Here is an 18,438-nt window from a genome sequence, read left to right as displayed (position 1 = left end):
TGGCCCTACATGGCATGGCTCATAGTTTCATTGAGTTAGACAAGGCTGTGGTCCATGTGATGAGATTGGTTATTTTTCTGTGATTGTGGTTTTCAGTCTGTCTGCCCTCTGATGGAGAAGGATAAGAGGCTTATGGAAGCTTCCTGGTGGGAGAGACTGACTGAGGGGGAAACTGGGTCTTGTTCTGATGGGCGGGGCCATGCTCAGTAAATCTTTAATCCAATTTTCTGTTGATGGGTGGGGCTGTGTTCCCTCCCTGCTATTTACCTGGGTCCAAACTATGGTGGAGGTAATTAAGATAATGGTGACCTCCTTCAAAAGGTCCCATGCATGCACTGCTACACTCAGTGCCCCCAACCCTACAGCAGGCCACTGCCAACCCATACCTCTGCTGGAGACTCCTGGAGACTCACAGGCAAGTCTGGGTCAGTTTCTTGTGGGGTCACTGCTCCTCTCTCCTCGGTCCTGGTGCACCAGTTTCTGTTTGTGCCCTCCAAGAGTCTATTTCCCAGTCCTGTATAAGTTCTGGCAGCTCTATGGTGGGGTTAATGGTGACCTCCTCCAAGAGGGCTTATGCTATACCCAAGTCTACTGCACCCAGAGCCCCTGTCCCTGTGGCAGTCCACTGCTGACCCGTACCTCCACAAGAGACGTTCAAACACTATTCTGTCTCAGTCTCTGTGGGGTCCCTGGGTCCTGGTGTGCACAAGGTTTGTTTGAGGCCTCTTAGCATCTCTGGTGGGAAGGGGGTTTGATTCTAAATGCAAATTCTCCCCTCCTACCATCTTGCTGGGGCTTCTCCTTTGCCTTTGAATGTGGGGTATCTCCTCACAGCCACTCCAGTGCCTACTGTTTTACTGGGGTTTCTCTGACCTCGGACGTGGAGTATCTCCTCTTAGCCACTTCAGCGCTGCTCAACTGCCACTCTCCGCACCAGTGCCACGCTGGATATGAAGAATCCTGGAATGTGAAGTCAAGTGGGCCTTAGGAAGCATCACTATGAACAAAGCTAGTGGAGGTGATGGAATTCCAGTTGAGCTATTTCAAATCCTAAAATATGATGCTGTGAAAGTGCTGCACTCAATATACCAGCAAATTTGGAAAACTCAGCAATGGCCACAGGACTGGAAAAGGTCAGTTTTCATTCCAATCCCTAAGAAGGCAATGCCAAAGAATGCTCAAACTGCTGCACAATTGCACTCATCTCATATGCTAGTAAAATAATGCTCAACATTCTCCAAATTCTCCAAGTCAGGCTTCAACAATACGTGAACCATGAACTACCAGATGTTCAAGCTGGTTTTAGAAAAGGCAGAGGAACCAGAGATCAAATTGCCAACATCTGCTGGATCATCGAAAAAGCAAGAGAATTCCAGAAAAACATCTATTTCTGCTTTATTGACTATGCCAAAGCCTTTGACTGTGTGGATCACAATAAACTGTGGAAAATTCTGAAAAAGATGGGAATACTAGACCACCTGACCTGTCTCTTGAGAAACCTGTATGCAGGTCAGGAAGCAAGAGTTAGAACTGGACATGGAACAACAGACTGGTTCCAAATAGGAAAAGGAGTATGTCAAGGTTGTATATTGTCACCCTGCTTATTTAACATATGCAGAGTACATCATGAGAAATGCTGGGCTGGAAGAAACACAAGCTGGAATCAAGATTGCCAGGAGAAATATCAATAACCTCAGATATGCAGATGACACCACTCTTATGGCAGAAAATTAAGAACTAAAGAGCTTCTTGATGAAAGTGAAAGAGGAGAGTGAAAAAGTTGGCTTAAAGCTCAACGTTCAGAAAACTAAGATCATGGCATCTGGTCCCATCACTTCATGGCAAATAGATGGGGAGACAGTGGAAATAGTGGCTGGCTTTATTTTGGGGAGATCCAAAATCAATGAAGATGGTGACTGCAGCCATGAACTTAAAAGATGCTTACTCCTTGAAAGGAAAGTTACAACCAAACTAGACAGCATATTAAAAAGCAGAAACATTGCTTTGCCAACAAAGGTCCATCTAGTCAAGGCTATGGTTTTTCCAGTAGTCATGTATGGATGTGAGAGTTGGACTATAAAGAAAGCTGAGTGCTGAAGAAGTGATGCTTTTGAACTGTGGTGTTGGAGAAGACTCCTGAGAGTCCCTTGGACTGCAAGGCGATCCAACCAGTCCATCCTAAGGGAGATCAGTTCTGAGTGTTCATTGGAAGGACTGATATTGAAGCTGAAACTCCAATATTTTGGCCACCTGATGCAAAGAGCTGACTCATTGGAAAAGACCCTGATGCTGGAAAAGATTGAAGGTGGGAGGAGAAGGGGACAACAGAGGATGAGTTGGTTGGATGGCATTACCGACTCAAGGGATGTGAGTTTGGGTAAACTCTAGTATTTGGTGATGGACAGGGAGGCCTGGTGTGCTACAGTCCATGGGGTTACAAAAAGTCAGACACGACTGAGCGACGGAACTGAACCGAACTGATGTCCCTGTTACCATTTTCCTGATTGTTTTGGGTTTGTTTTTGTAGGTCTTTTTTCTTCTCTTGTGTTTCCTGCCTAGAGAAATTCCTTTAGCATTTATTATAAAGCTGGATTTGTGTTGCTGAATTCTGTTAAATTTTGCTTGTCTATGAAGCTTTTAATTTTTCCATTGAATCTGAATGAAATCCTTGCTGGGTAGAGTAATCTTGGTTTTAGGATTTCCCTTTTATCACATTAAATATATCCTGCCACTCCCTTCTGGACTGCAGAGTTTCTGCTGAAAAGTCAGCTCATAACCTTAGGGGGATTCCCTTGTATGTTAGTTATTGCTTTCCCTTTCTTCTTTTAATATGTTTTCTTTGCATTTATTTTTTATTGATTTCCTTAGCATATGCCTGGTGTGTCTCTTCTCGGGTTTGTTCTATATGAGACTCTGCACTCCGTCGACTTGGGTGGCTGTCTCCTTTCCCGTGTTTGGGAAGTTTTCAACTATCATCTCTTCAAATATTTTCTCAGATTCTTGCTCGTTCTCATCTTCTTCTAGGACCCCTATAATTTGAATGTTGGTACATTTTATGTTGTCTCGTAGGTTTCTGAGACTGTCTTCATTTTTTTTTCATTCTTTTTCCTTTATGCTGCTCTGCAACAGTTACTTCTGCCATTTGATCTTTCAGCTCTCTTATCCATTCTGCCTCAGTTTCTCTGCTGTTGACTCCTTCTAGTATATTTTTAAAATTTTAGTTATGGTGTTGTTCATCACTAGTTGTTTGTTCTTTACTTCTTCTAGGTCCCTGTTAAAATATTTCTTCTATTTTCTCAGCCCATACTCTTCATTCTATTTCCAAGATTTTGGATCATCTTTACTATTATTACTCTGAATTCTTTTTCAGGTAGGTTGCTTATTTCCTCTTCATTTACTTGGCCTAGTAAGTTTTTACTTAACTTCTTCATCTGTGACATATTTTTCTGTTGTTTCATTTTTTTGTTGATGGATGGGGCTGTGTTCCTGTCTTGCTGATTGCTAGGTCTGAGGTATCCAGCACTGGATCTTGCAGGCAGTTGTGTGGAACCTGGTCTTGGTGCTGAGATGAGGACTTTCAGGAGAGCTCACACTGATTACTATTCCCTGGGATCTGAAGTTCTCTCATGGTCCAGTGGCTTGGACTTGGCACTATCATGGGGGCTTAGGCCTGACCCCTGGCCTGGGAACCAAGACCCTCCAAGTCATGGGTTTTTGCAATGTGGCAAAAAACAAACAACAAAAACTAAATCTCCCAAAACAAACAAAGCCCAAAACAAATGATAAAAATAAAACAGAACAAAAAATAAAAACAAACACACAAACAAAAAAGCAAACAGACAAATACAATCCTAGACAAACAGCAAAAACAAATCCAAGCAAAGCAACCAAAAAACAAACCAACAAGCAAAAAAAAAAAAAAGGAAAGCAAAAACAAGTAACCCAAAGAAACAAGAGCGCCCAAATCAAAACCAGTAACTAACCTAAACAGAAAACAAAATTTAAAAAACTGAAAGAAAAGCTAAGAGGACAAAAGACAAACACATAAAAATGACAAAAACAAAAGTAAAAGATAAAATAAATAAAAGCAAGATTAAACAACACAAAATATCAAATGAACAGATAATAAAAAACAAAAACAGACAACAAACAGAAAAGGGTAGAGTAACAGAATAAAAGATAAAATAAAATTAGAAAAATAAAAATATATTAGAAAAAAATGAAACAACAAAGCAAAACACAACAACTACAAAAAAAAAAAGAAAAAAGAAAAGAAAAAGTAAGATTTTGTATATATAAGAAAATTTAAAGTTCCCTGATGCCTCCACTATTGGTGTCCTTATCTCCATGGAGTGCTGCATCTAACCTCTGCCTCCCTAGGAGGCCCTCCAAGACCTTGAGGTAGGACTTCCGCAAGTGTTCTTTCACTAGCATCCTGAAGCACACATGCCTGCACAGGCCAGTTGGGGCACAGGTTTCCACAAGCCGGAGGAGGCTTGGGGGTGGCAGATCAAGCGAACGACTTCTGACCTGTGAGTGTAGATATGGACTCTAACCACTGCAACATAATCAACAGTTCTTGGGTACCTCCAGGCCAAAAGGGGCCCTCCATGTAACCAGTGGGATGACTGAGACAATGATTAAACCTGAAGATGTGCTGTTCGATTGAGACAAAAAAAAAGAAGGGTGATTAGGGACACCAAGAGAAACAACTTGCAGAAATAAATGGTGGTGCAACAATGAAAGTGGAACACTTGGTTGATACTTGGGTTGGGCTGCATCCTGCGGGTATTCAAGACTCGTAGCTGTCTAGCCTTGAGACTGAAGAAAGAGCCTTAAGATTGTGGCAGAGACATCGATGGTCTATTAGATCTTATGTCTCAAAGGGTCCTGGGACAACTTCACTCTGTGGGCGGCATCTGACAAGCAGGAAGTGGTGGCCATCTTTGTTACACTGGGGAGAAAAGGCTACCATTTATAGGGGGACCAGACATCAGCTAGGCTTATCAGTTACCAGGGACTAAGTAAGACCTATAATTAAGAAGACTGGATAGTCATGTGAATGAAGCAGGGACGAGTCTAGCAGGGAATGTACAGACAGCAAGAGAACAGCCGTCTTGAATGACCTGATCATACAATGTTCTCAGTGCTGGCATGTTGCTTCTTGAGCAACCTAAGCTCTGGGACACCAGATTACAGAAGGAAACATCATTGCAGTTCGCTGCTGGGCTCAGCAGAGGAGGAGAAGTACTGTCATGGAAAAGCAATTGCTATGCGTGCTATTAATAGTTTTTGAATTTGAGAATCAAGACCAGTTTTCCATGGTATTTACCACCATTTAATATTTTTCTTCACCTTAGCTCAGTTTTGGAGAAGGAAATGGGAACCCACTCCAGTATTCTTGCCTGGAGAATCCCAGGGACGGAGGAGCCTGCTGGGCTGCCATCTATGGGGTCGCACAGAATCGGACACGACTGAAGGGACTTAGCACCAGCAGCAGCTCAGTTTTAACATTTTGGAACTGATTCTAGCTTCATCCTAAGCAATTAGATTTGTGAAAACACATACTGAAGGACTCATTATATACATGCATACATAATGCATATTAAAATAAATACAAAACCATTTTGTAAAGTATTTGTCCATGTACCACCTATAATTAATATTTGATCATAGGCTACTTTTGGAAACTGCTATAGAAAAAGCTGGGAAATTTCAATTTTGTTTTCGCTAAAGAATGTAAATGTTATTCATCTGAATAAAGTTAGAGTCAGGGCCAGCTGACAGAAGTCACAGGATAGATGGGAGGAGGGTTCCCTCAGACTTTTATCTTACACTGAGGGTTTTGAGATACCGTGGCAAGTGGATGGAACAAGAGATAGAGAGATAAGATGCTGTTTAGAGCTACAGAAATGAATAGTAGAACCAAAAACTGGAGTAAGTGATCAAGCACTGGAAGGAAGTGTGAAGGGAAGCTAAGTATATGCGTGCAATCATTGTTCACAGGTGTCCTTTGCAGTGACAAATCAAACGCTAGAGAGATAAGCACATGCTTGAAACCAGTAGAGCCCTCTCAAGAGACAGGTTATAGATAAACATAAAAATGAGTGAGTGAGTGTCGTTCAGTCGTGTCTGATTTTTTACAACAACATGGACTGTAGTCTGCCAGGTTCCTCTGTCCATGTAATTCTCCAGGCAAGAATACTGGAGTGGGCTGCCATTCCCTTCTCCAGGGAATCTTTCCAACCCAGGGATCAAACTCAGGTCTTCTGCATTTCAGGCTGATTCTTTACCATCTGAGCCACCAGGAAGCCCTAAACCTAGAAATCTTTATAGATAAGCAACAAGGATTTACTGTGTAGTACAGGGATATTTATATTTTGTATTTATATCTATATTTAATAACTTGTAATAACATGTAATGGAAAAGAATCTGAAAAAGAATATTTATATATCTGAATCATTATGCTGTGTACCTCAAAGAACTAACACAACATTGTAAATCAACAATAATTCAACTTTTTAAAAAGCTTAAAAAAGTTTAAAAAACAGCTAAAAAAAAAAAGAATAAAAACAGTTTTAAAAAAAAAACCCAAATGGTTTCTATCTGCTAATCCCATGCCTCTAATTTGTCTCTCCTCACTCCCAATCTCCTTTGGCAACCATAAATTTGTTTGTGAATTTGTTACTGTTTTGTGTATACATTCATTTGTATTACTTTTTAGATTCCATATATGAGAGGTATCATACAGTATCACTATCAGTATCACTATGGTAAATCAACATACTTCAATAAAAATAAATGAATAAATACAATACAAAACAAACACCCCCCACCCTCACGCCACCAAGCCTCTGGGCTTGGGCAGGGGGAACATCGCTGTATATTTTCTGTATCAGTTCCTCTGGGCTACTTTTTTGTTACCATGTATATGTGTTACATATGTAATTTATTTTTTTTTTTGAAATTCTGAATCCTGGGGCTCTGGCTTGAGGCTACACGGGCCCAGGGCTTGGAAGGGCAGGAGAACTTTGGGCCTCTGCTGACCCCTGCTGGCCACAGTGCCTCTCACCTTCTCTTTTCTCATGATCCATGGATCTTGCCATCACCACAGAAACTGTCTTCCTCCACCCTCCACGGGATACCTGTGTCAGCCACCGCAGTGTGCCCTGGACATCGGGTGCCAAGGCCTCAGCTGTGAGACCCCTGTACACCGGAGGGTGCTGTGGCCCTGGGCTGCAGCCATGTCCTCTCGGGTGGGTCCCTGTATGATGAATGGGCGGGGGGTGGGAGGGTAGGGGTTGGTGAGGAGTGCAGAGTTCGGTCCTGGGATCAGAGCTGAGTTTTCTCCAGCTGCAGATAGAAGACAGGGATTTCTGAGGCTCAATCTCCTCTCCAGGGCCTCAGCTTCTCAAAGACTCAGGCCACCAGGGTAGAACTTTCCTGAGAGCAGGGGCAGGGGAACATGGGAGCACAGACGACACTATAGATAACAAGTGGGGGAAGACTGGAAGGGGTGACGGGGCCACCTAGGACCGAGTCCTTTGGTGGGAGAAGTTAGGGCAGGGAGGAAGGAAGGGAGCAGACCCAGACGCCTGCCCCATGTCTGCAGAGGACACACCTTCTCCCCTTACCCTGATCTTCCCTCACCTGGAGAGGCCTGGCTGGCGGGCCGCGTGACCTGCACGCTCAGGGTCTGGGTGGGACAGGCTGAGGTTGAGCACACCGGTTTCTGGATTAGCTATGTGACCCAGGCTGAGTCACCTTACTGCTCAGAGTCTCAGTCTGCTCCTCTGTAAAATGAGAACTCTTGGTTGCCAGGGAGCAGAAACCCTAACTGAAACCAGCTTAAGCAAAAAGAACAGCCAAATGACCCACACAATCCAAGACAAGGTTAACAACTAAACACGGGAGGACACAGGGTGCCGGCTGGGACCCGGACCCGGTCTGCCACATGGATGGCTGGCTCTCACCTCTCCTGTCCTTCCTCCTTCCTGGTCCCCACACTCCTCACTCTGCATGGGCTCCTTCTTGTGGACACACAGGAGAAAGTTTGCAGTGAGTCCCTTCCCTTCCTCTCCTCAATGAAATGTTCCCAGGAGCAGAGCCCAGGGCCTGTCCCGATGTCCTGCATGATGTAGCAAAGAGCTGTGTTTTCCTGTGGGATGGTGGCCAGCTCAGAAATGCTCTTACTATCTTGTATTTGCTTTCCTCCCTTTTCTTCCTTCCTTCTTTCCCCTCTCCTTACTTTTGTACCCTAGGATGCACTCCTAGCAAAGCCTTAGAGTGTAAGCTTTGCCTTGGGCTCTGTTCTCTAAGGAAACTGGGGATGAGCCAGCTGCTTACAAGCTGTGTGACTTAGGCACATTACTTAACCTCTCTGGGCTTCAATGTGCACGCATGCTAAGTCACTTCAGTTGTGTCTGACTCTTTGTAACCTTCTAAGCCTGCATAACCCTCCAGGCTTCTCTGTCCATGGAATTCTCCAGGCAAGAATACTGGAGTGGATTGCCATGCCCTCCTCCATGGGACCTTCCATACCCAAGGATCGAATTCAGGTATCTTATGTTTCCTAGCATTGGCAGGCAGGCTCTTTACCACTAGTGCCACCTGAGAAGCCCATGCTTCAGTGTTCTTATCTGTAAAATAGAGTCACAATAATTCCTAACTCTTAGGGTCATACTGAGTTAATACACAGAAAGCACCTAGAACAAAGTGGAAGCTTTCAGTAAGAGCAAATGTTTATTATTTTTGTTACCCTAAAGCCTGGGGAAACTCTGTAAATTGGGACAGAGGCAAGCCATTGTGAGAAAAACAGAGGTTTGGACAACTTTCTTCAGGGTCTCTCATCAGTTACAACCTCAGGGCTGAGGGTGCTTGTTGCTGCCTGTGCTGCACCCCCCTGGGCTGGTGCCCTGAGGGTGGGAGAGTGGGCCACAATGGGCAAGGGGCTGAGAGCCAGCATGACTTGGTTTCAGCCTGTGTGACCCTGGACATGGCCGACACGTCTCAGAACCTCTGTTTCCTCACCTGACAGTGACTATAATATATATACAACTGTTTCTGAGGCTCCTCCCTTGGGCAGGAGCCAAGGGTGCTCCAAAAGTTCAACTACTCAGAAACCCAGTGAGCACTCGGGTGAGGTCTGTAACTTCAGATCTGAAAGGCCTGGAGTCGATGTCTTCCAGCCTTCTGCCTCCATTTTACAGATGATGAAATTGAGGTCCAGAGAGGGGAAATAACCTGGCTGACATAAGGAGAGGGGCTGTGGTATTGGATAGGGACAGGGGTGCCCTGGAGGGGGGGCACACAGGTCCTCCTCTCTGAGCCTGGGAGCTGGCCTGGGAAGACCCTCCTCTAGGACACACCCCAACATCTGGGAGCAGGCAGTGGGGTCTCCTCTGAGCCTGGAGCTTCACCAGCGTCTGCCTGGGCTGGCTGTGTCTGTGACCTCCCCAGGGGATGGCCAGGAGTGGGGACAACAGACAATCAGCCAAGGTCTCAGCATCCTGGCGAGTGGCCCAGGCAGCCAGGAGTCAGGCCCAGGCAGGCTGGGACAGATCGGCGCTGCTCCCCAGGAGGGCTGAACACCCGAGCATGGAGAATCTGCTCCCGGCTCAGACCCAGTGTCCTGCTTAACGACAAACCTCCAAGGCCAGGCTGTGGGGGGTGAAGAGTCTTTGGCTGAGCCAGGCTGGGGCTCTCTCCCGTCAGGGTTAGGGTGACCCTCTTCTCTCCCAGGACCTGCTCCTTGATGTCCAGAGGGCCCGAGCTGTGCCCAGAGAAGTTCACAGTCAGGGGCGAGTGATGGCTTTCTAATGGTGCTGGGAGCCCAAGCCTTCTGAAACAAAGGCAGAAGGCAGGTTACCCTGGTGCTGTGTGTGCCCAGAGCCATGCCAGGCATCCTCATCCAAGGTTCACATGTGCCTCGTGACAGCCCTGCCAGGAGGCATTATTACCCATCCTACAGGGAGGGACACTGAGGGGCGGAACATGCCGAGGCCTCACAGCTAGCTCTCCTGGACGTGGGGCCAGAGCGCAGGCAGTGTGACCTTCAATCCAGGCCTTGGTCTCCAGCGCCGAGGGCCAGCTGGGCTGTGGTGGGAGCCCAGAGGAGGCCTCTGCAGCCACAGCATGGTGAGCAGCAACCCAGGAACGGGGACTTCCCTGCTTGTCCTCTGGAAGCCCAGAGGCACTCACAGTGCAGGGCACAGTTTCAGGCGAGTGAACTGGGCCTCTTTTCTGTAATGTTGCCGAAGTGTCTAGAAAATGATTTTTTTTTCTTTTCCCAAACAGGAATCTGATCACCCCAATAGACCACTCTTGCCCTGGTAGAATTTTAGGAGCTCTTTTCTTTATGGGGATCTTTCTGAGACAGATCCTGGACAGACCTTGACCCTCCCCCCCTGCCACCAAGAAGGCCTGGAGGAAACAGCCCCCTACCCTGGCTGAGTGGGAACAACCTTGATCAGCCTTCTGTGGACCCCTAGTCACAGAAAAGCCAATTCAACCCCAGGGACTCTCTCAGCACCTATAAGCTGACTTCTCTTGGGCTTTGCCATCGTTTGAAAGAACATTTGCACTGCAGGGCCTGGGAGGCTGGGGAAGGTGATGTAAAATGGCAGAGGGATGGGGAGGGCCCAGAGAAAGAGGCCAGCCAGCCCTTTGCCTCACCTCACTCCAAGCTTCCCACACTCACCTTCTCTGGGAAGCTTTCCAGATACCCCTACATTCTCCAGCTTTCTTTGATACGTTCCATGGAGACACCTGTCTGCCACTGACAGCTAAACTGCCACTTCTGCTCAGCCTGGAGCCATAGGAGCCTACTTTTCCTGCTGGCTTCAAGGGTCTGATCACACACTCAGCTAGATAATGGCAAATAAATGTGGCCATGCATCCATCCCTCCATCCCTCTCATGCAGATCAACCAGCATCTGTGACAGTGCCAGGGGGACCCCTTGAGGGCACAGGGATGAGTAACACTGATCTGCTTATGAGTTACAGCCTTGCACACCAGTAACAATGGAGATAGGACTTCCTTTTTCCCTTTTAAATAATGCGAGTTTTTTTTTAAATTAATTTTCATTATATTTTGGCTGCACTGCGCAGCAGGCGGGATCTTCAGTCCCCAACCAGGGAATGAACCCACACCCCCTGCAGTGCAAGTGTAGAGTCTTAACCACTGGACGGCCAGGGAAGTCCCCAGGACTATTTTTTAAATCAAGTTTTCATTGCATTCCAGGCTCTGTGCTGAAGCATCTTATGTACATTGTCTCATTTAACCCTTATACAATCTTATAAAAGCACCACTATTACTCATTAAATTTTTTTCTAAATTATTATGTTATAGATAAAGACACTAATACGCAAAGACGTTAACTTGCCTAAGGTCACACAGGCAGCAAATGACAGAGCCAGGCTTTGAACCTGAGCAATGTCACCTGTCAGAGCCATTGCCCACGTGTGACCCAGGAGAGGAGGCCACTCTCATCTGAGGGATCAGGCATGGCTTCCTGGGAAGCTGAATTTTCAGTGGGGCCTTGAAGGAGAGACTGGATGAGAGGCACTGGGTTTCGGGGTGTGAGAATTCTAGGAACCAAAGTGTGGGAGGTAGAAAAGTGCCAAGTATGTAGAGTGACCAAGGAGGAGCATGCGGGCCAGGAGAGGAGGGTGCAGGTGTGGACTGACCAGAAGGAAATGCAAGTTCATAGGTCTGTGGTCCTGACTGGCAGGCTAAGGGTGTGGGGCTTGTTGCTGACAGTATCATGGCTGTTGAAGATGTCCATGTCCTAATACTCCAAACCGGCAAATATGTTACATGTCAAAAGGCACTTTGCAGAAGTGAGTAAGTGAAGGGTTTTGAGACAGGAAGTTTATCCTGGATTATGCAGGAAAGCCCACTCTAATCACAAGGGTCCTTATAAGAGGGATATAGGATATACAAGTCTTTTGTTTCTTTAGGTAGATATATTCCTAAATATTTTATTCTTTTTGTTGCAATGGTGAATGGTATTGTTTCCTTCATTTCTCTTTCTGTTTTCTCATTATTGGAGTATAGGAATGCAAGGGGTTTCTGTGTGTTAATTTTATATCCTGCAACTTTACTATATTCATTGATTAGCTCTAGTAATTTTCTGGTAGAATCTTTAGGGTTTTCTATGTAGAGGATCATGTCATCTGCAAACAGTGAGAGTTTTACTTCTTCTTTTCCTATCTGTATTCCTTTTATTTCTTTTTCCGCTCTGATTGCTGTGGCCAAAACTTCCAAAACTATGTTGAATAGTAGTGGTGAAAGTGGGCATCCTTGCCTTGTTCCTGACTTTAGGGGAAATACTTTCAATTTTTCACCATTGAGGATAATGTTTGCTGTGGGTTTGTCATATATAGCTTTTATTATGTTGAGGTATGTTCCTTCTATTCCTGCTTTCTGGAGGGTTTTTATCATAAATGGATGTTGAATTTTGTCAAAGGCTTTTTCTGCATCTATTGAGATAATCATATTGTTTTTATCTTTCAATTTGTTAATGTGGTGTATTACATTGATTGATCTGCGGATGTTAAAGAAACCTTGCATTCCTGGGATAAAGCCCACTTGGTCATGATGTATGATCTTTTTTATATGATGTTGGATTCTGTTTGCTAGAATTTTATTAAGGATTTTTGCATCTATGTTCATCAGTGATATTGGCCTGTAGTTTTCTTTTTTTGTGGCATCTTTGTCTGGTTTTGGAATTAGGGTGATGGCCTCATAGAATGAGTTTGGAAGTTTACCATCTTCTGCAATTTTCTGGAAGAGTTTGAGTAGGATAGGTGTTAGCTCTTCTCTAAATTTTAGAAAACTATAAAACACTGATGAAAGAAATCAAAGAGGACACAAACAGATGGAGAAATATACCGTGTTCATTGATTGGAAGAATTAATATAGTGAAAATGAGTATACTACCCAAAGCAATTTATAGATTCAATGCAATCCCTATCAAGCTACCAATGGTATTTTTCACAGAACTAGAACAAATCATTTCACAATTTGTATGGAAATATAAGAAACCTCGAATAGCCAAAGCAATCTTGAGAAAGAAGAATGGAACTGGAGGAATCAACCTGCCTGACTTCAGGCTCTACTACAAAGCCACAGTCATCAAGACAGTATGGTACTGGCACAAAGACAGAAATATAGATCAATGGAACAAAATAGAAAGCCCAGAGATAAACCCACGCACCTATGGACACCTTATCTTCGACAAAGGAGGCAAGAATATACAATGGAGAAAAGACAATCTCTTTAACAAGTGGTGCTGGGAAAACTGGTCAACCACTTGTAAAAGAATGAAACTAGAACACTTCCTAACACCATACACAAAAATAAACTCAAAGTGGATTAAAGATCTAAACGTAAGACCAGAAACTATAAAACTCCTAGAGGAAAACATAGGCAAAACACTCCGACATAAATCACAGCAGGATCCTCCATGACCCACCTCCCAGAATATTGGAAATAAAAGCAAAAATAAACAAATGGGACCTAATTAAAATTAAAAGCTTTTGCACAACAAAGGAAACTATAAGCAAAGTGAAAAGACAGCCTTCAGAATGGGAGAAAATAATAGCAAACGAAGCAACAGACAAACCATTAATCTCAAAAATATACAAGCAACTCCTGCAGCTGAATTCCAGAAAAATAAACGACCCAATCAAAAAATGGGCCAAAGAACTAAACAGACATTTCTCCAAAGAAGACATACAGATGGCTAACAAACACATGAAAAGATGCTCAACATCACTCATTATTAGAGAAATGCAAATCAAAACCACAATGAGGTACCACTTCACACCAGTCAGAATGGCTGCTATCCAAAAGTCTACAAGCAATAAATGCTGGAGAGGGTGTGGAGAAAAGGGAACCCTCTTACACTGCTGGTGGGAATGCAAACTAGTACAGCCACTATGGAGAACAGTGTGGAGATTCCTTAAAAAACTGGGAATAGAACTACCATATGACCCAGCAATCCCACTGCTGGGCATACACACCGAGGAAACCAGAATTGAAAGAGACACATGTAACCCAATGTTCATCGCAGCACTGTTTACAATAGCCAGGACATGGAAGCAACCTAGATGTCCATCAGCAGACGAATGGATAAGGAAGCTGTGGTACATATACACAATGGAATATTACTCAGCCATTAAAAAAAATACATTTGAATCGGTTCTATTGAGATGGATGAAACTGGAGCCCATAATACAGAGTGAGGTAAGCCAGAAAGAAAAACACCAATACAGTATACTAATGCATATATATGGAATTTGAAAGATGGTAACGATAACCCTATATGCGAGACAGAATAAGAGACACAGATGCATAGAACAGTCTTATGGACTCTGAGGGAGAAGGTGAGGGTGGGACGTTCTGGGAGAATAGCATTGAAACATGTATATTATCATATGTGAAACAGAACACCATTCCATGTTCGATGCATGAGACAAATGCTCAGGGCTGGGGCAATGGGATGACCCAGAGGGATGGGATGGGGAGGGAGGTGGGTGGGGGGTCCAGGAGGGGGAACACATGTAAACCCATGGCTGATTCATGTCAATGTATGGCAAAAACTACTACAATATTGTAAAGTAATTAGCCCCCAACTAAAATAAATAAATTTATTTTAAAAAAAAAAGCAGAGACATTACTTTGCCAACAAAAAAAAAAAAAGAGGGATATAGGAAGGCCAGAGTGAGAGGAGGGGATGTGATGATGGAAGAAGACGGAGATTTGAAGACCCTGTGCTGCTGCTGCCTTTGAAGATGGAGGAGTGGGTCATGAGCCAATGCAGGCGGTTTTTAGAAACTGGAAAAGACGAAGAAATGGATCCCTCCCCTAGAGCCTCTAGGAGGATGCAGTCCTGCCAATACTTTGATTTAGTTCAGCAAAACTGGAGGTTTCTGACCTCCAGAACTGGAAGAGAACATATACGTGTTGTTTGAAGCCACTCAATCCGTGGCAGTTTGTTACAGCAGCTGTAGGAAACAGGCACAGGGAGGGAGGCCGAGCACAGCACAGGTTACCAGGACTTTCAGCAGCAGCATCCCATTGCCATTTCAGAAAGCTGGATCCAATCTCACAAAAGTTTATGAGCACCTCCCATGTACCGTGATGAGCCGTGGGGAGATAATGGCAAGAGGTACTCTGCAGTGTCCCTGCCCTGGGAGGAGCTACAGTTGCTCCAGCCCCCATATCGGGGTAGAGGCTGGTGTAAGATGAGCTGCAGTTATCACTAGCTGGCAGGCTGGACAGGACTGGTTCCCGACTGGCAATTGCAGGGCCTTGTTTAAAGGGAGTTATCTGAAGAGCTCTGAGGAGAGCACTTCTCAGCAGATGTGCCAGAGCCAACCAGGGGCTTGGGGGTGTGAGAATTCTAGAAACAAAGGTGTGAGAGGTAGAAAAGATACGGCTGCATTGCAGCAAATTTTTGCCCAAGTCTCCACAGTGCAGCCTGAGGGTCTCATGGGCAACAGGGGATGTGTGTGGGCAGAGCCCATAGGGGATTTCTCAAAGCACCAAGTAGGAGTCTCTATGGTGTGTGTGTGGCAGGGGATGGTGGTGGTGTGTGTGCAAGGGGAAGGCAAGAGGAGCAAGCCACCCCCAGCCCACTAGCAATTTCACTCCTAGGGGTGTACCTAACACAACTATGAACATACATGCACCAAAACACATATACCAGAATGCTCATGGCAGCACTGCAATGACCTCTGGCGCCCCCTAAATGTCCATCAATAGTAGAACACATGGCTGCTATAGTAGAATGGACCACACCCTGGATGGCAGTGAGAATGAATAAACTATTGTTAAACCCAGCAACACTGATAATTCTCACCAATGTAATACTGAGCAAAAGAAGCAAGGCACAGAAGAATACCTATTACCTGACTCTGTTGATACAGGGTTTACAAAGAGGCAAAACGGATCTGTTTTAGAAGTCTGAGTAGTGGTTCGTTCCCCTGGGGGTAGGGGGAGTGGGAGTGCATAGTGATTGAGAGGCACCATACGGGGTGCTTCTAGAGAGCTGGCAAAGTTCCAATTCTAGACAGTGGTAAGACACACACACAAGTGCTCACTTTGTGATAATTCACTGGACTGCACACTTGTGACTTTTGTGTTTTCTATGGGTATATTATGGGGTTTCCCAGGTGTTCACAGTGGTAAAGAATCTGCTTGCCAAGCAGGAGTTGGGGGTTCAATTTCTGGGTCAGGAAGATCCCCTGGAGAAGGAAATGACAAGCCACTCCAGTATTCTTGCCTGGGAAATCCCATGGACAGAGGAGCCTGGTGGGCTACAGTCCATGGGTTCACAAAGAGTCAGACATGACTGAGCAACTAAATACCAGCAGCAGCATGGATGTATTATATTGCAGTGAGAAGTTTGTTTTTTAAATTATTAATGAGCATACTATAGTAATTAGGGTATTTTGGTGGCTGGGAATTACGAGGCTCAGGTTCTACATTTTACCTTCCTGAACAAAGATGGTGTGTGACTCTGCAAGCTGTGGCCTCTTTTCAGGTCTCGGTTCCTTATTCCAAAATTAGGAATGTATGTGAATTACACAATTTTTTCAGAAACTCAGCAAAATGCTTGATCTATGGTTAACCTGACTCCTCATTAAAAAAAAAAAGAAAGAAAAAAGAATCTAAGATTTGGTCAGAGCTGGAGCCGTTTTTCTGTTCCCTTGTTAGAGTGGTCATGTGAAGATTTGGCCATGTTACTTACAGCCTAGCTATCTGACCTTGGCCACAGAAGCAGGTGTGAGGTGGCCTGGAAAGAACATGGTGGGCTTTGGGATCATTTAGTCTGGGTTAGAGTTCTGGCAATGCTCCTGTCTTAGTTGTGTGTGAGTTTGTACAAGCTACTGAACCTCTCTGAGTCTCAGTTTCCTCACTGGTGAATGAAGTGAGTGTGCCCTCTCTTCCAGGCAGGTATGCTGCTGCTGCTGCTAAGTTGCTTCAGTCGTGTCCGACTCTGTGCGACCGCATAGATGGCAGCCCACCAGGCTCCCCCGTCCCTGGGATTCTCCAGGCAAGAATACTGGAGTGGGTTGCCGTTGCCTTCTCCCCAGGCAGGTATGAAGGTTAAGTAAAAAGTGCCCAGGGACTTCCCTGGTGGCCCGGTGATTAGGACCATGCTTCCACTGCATGGGACATGAGTTTGATCCCTGGTTGGGGAACTAAAATTCCCCATGCTCTACGGTACAGCCAAAAAAAAAAAAAAAGTACCCAGCCCTTAGTAGGTGTATCTGCTTTCCCTGTATCCCATGAAGTCCCTGGGTTAGCTGGGTGTCCTGCTGGGACCAGGCCAAAGAAGATGTCTATCTGACCATTCACTTTGCTGATCCAAACTAAACAAAGCATATGTAAAATGGACAGGGAGCCGTTGGAGAGCAGAGCCCTCCTTTACGGGTGGTGCAGAGACTGTGTCCTGGGGTCCTTCTACCCATGAGGCCTTGGGAGGCTAGGGCTTGGACAGGGGTCAGAGCAGAGGGAGGGGCACAGGCAGTGTCCTGGGGCCTGCGTTTGGGGACTTCCCAGTGCCTCATAGATGTGCTAACCACAGGTGCAGGGAGGTCCAACCTTTCAGTGTGTTCAGCTCTGGGCCCTGCTCTGAATGGCTGTTGACAAAGAGGACTCTGAGGAAGGGTCCTGGGGAGCAGGGAAGGATCTTGACACATGAGGGACGGCCGAAGGAACTGCTGGGGTGGGGGCAGTGTAGCTCAGGGGTGACTCCAGAGCCTAGGGTCATGACTCTTGCTAATCCAATGGGCTCTCTGAATTCCTGGCCAGATACTTTTTATCAGTCAGAGTTTTTGATGGCAGGCAACAGAAATTGGCTCTGGTGGTCTCTATCAGTTAGGATATAGTTAGCTGCTATATTAGGAAAATCCCCAAATTGCCATAGTCTTACATAGCATAGATTTATTTATTGCACATATACAGCCTCATATGGCTGTTCCTGAGGGGAATGGGTATGTGTGTGTGGAGGGAGGGGGCACTCGGCTTTACACAGCCGTATAGATGCCCAGGCCTAAGGTGGTTCCATCATTCCACACATGGCTTCCGAGGTCAGCAGTCAATAAGCAGCCTGCAGACAGAGAGAGTGGAGGATTACGCAGGAGGATTTTGTGGGCCTGAAGTTGTGTCTGTACCTTCCTTTCACTTTCCATTAGCCAGGAATCAGTAATGTTGCCCCACTTAACAGGAAGGCTATAGAAGGACTTATAGAACTGACAGGATGCGGGGGCCCCAGCCTTGAGAATGAGGTTTTTCAAGATGCTCCAGGGAGCAAAGAAGCAGGGAGCAATAAATATGCTGACTACTTCATAGCCAGGCAGGCTGGTCACCCCTACCACGGCTGCCAAGAATTGCCTCCAATTCTTCCTTGGCTCCTAGGGTC

The sequence above is a fragment of the Giraffa tippelskirchi genome, chromosome 12 (assembly GCF_054371585.1).
Source record: "Giraffa tippelskirchi isolate mGirTip1 chromosome 12, T2T-mGirTip1v1.2.pri, whole genome shotgun sequence".
NCBI lineage: Eukaryota > Metazoa > Chordata > Mammalia > Artiodactyla > Giraffidae > Giraffa > Giraffa tippelskirchi.
The sequence above is the reverse complement of the archived record's forward strand: the minus strand, read 5'-3'. Positions refer to the sequence as shown.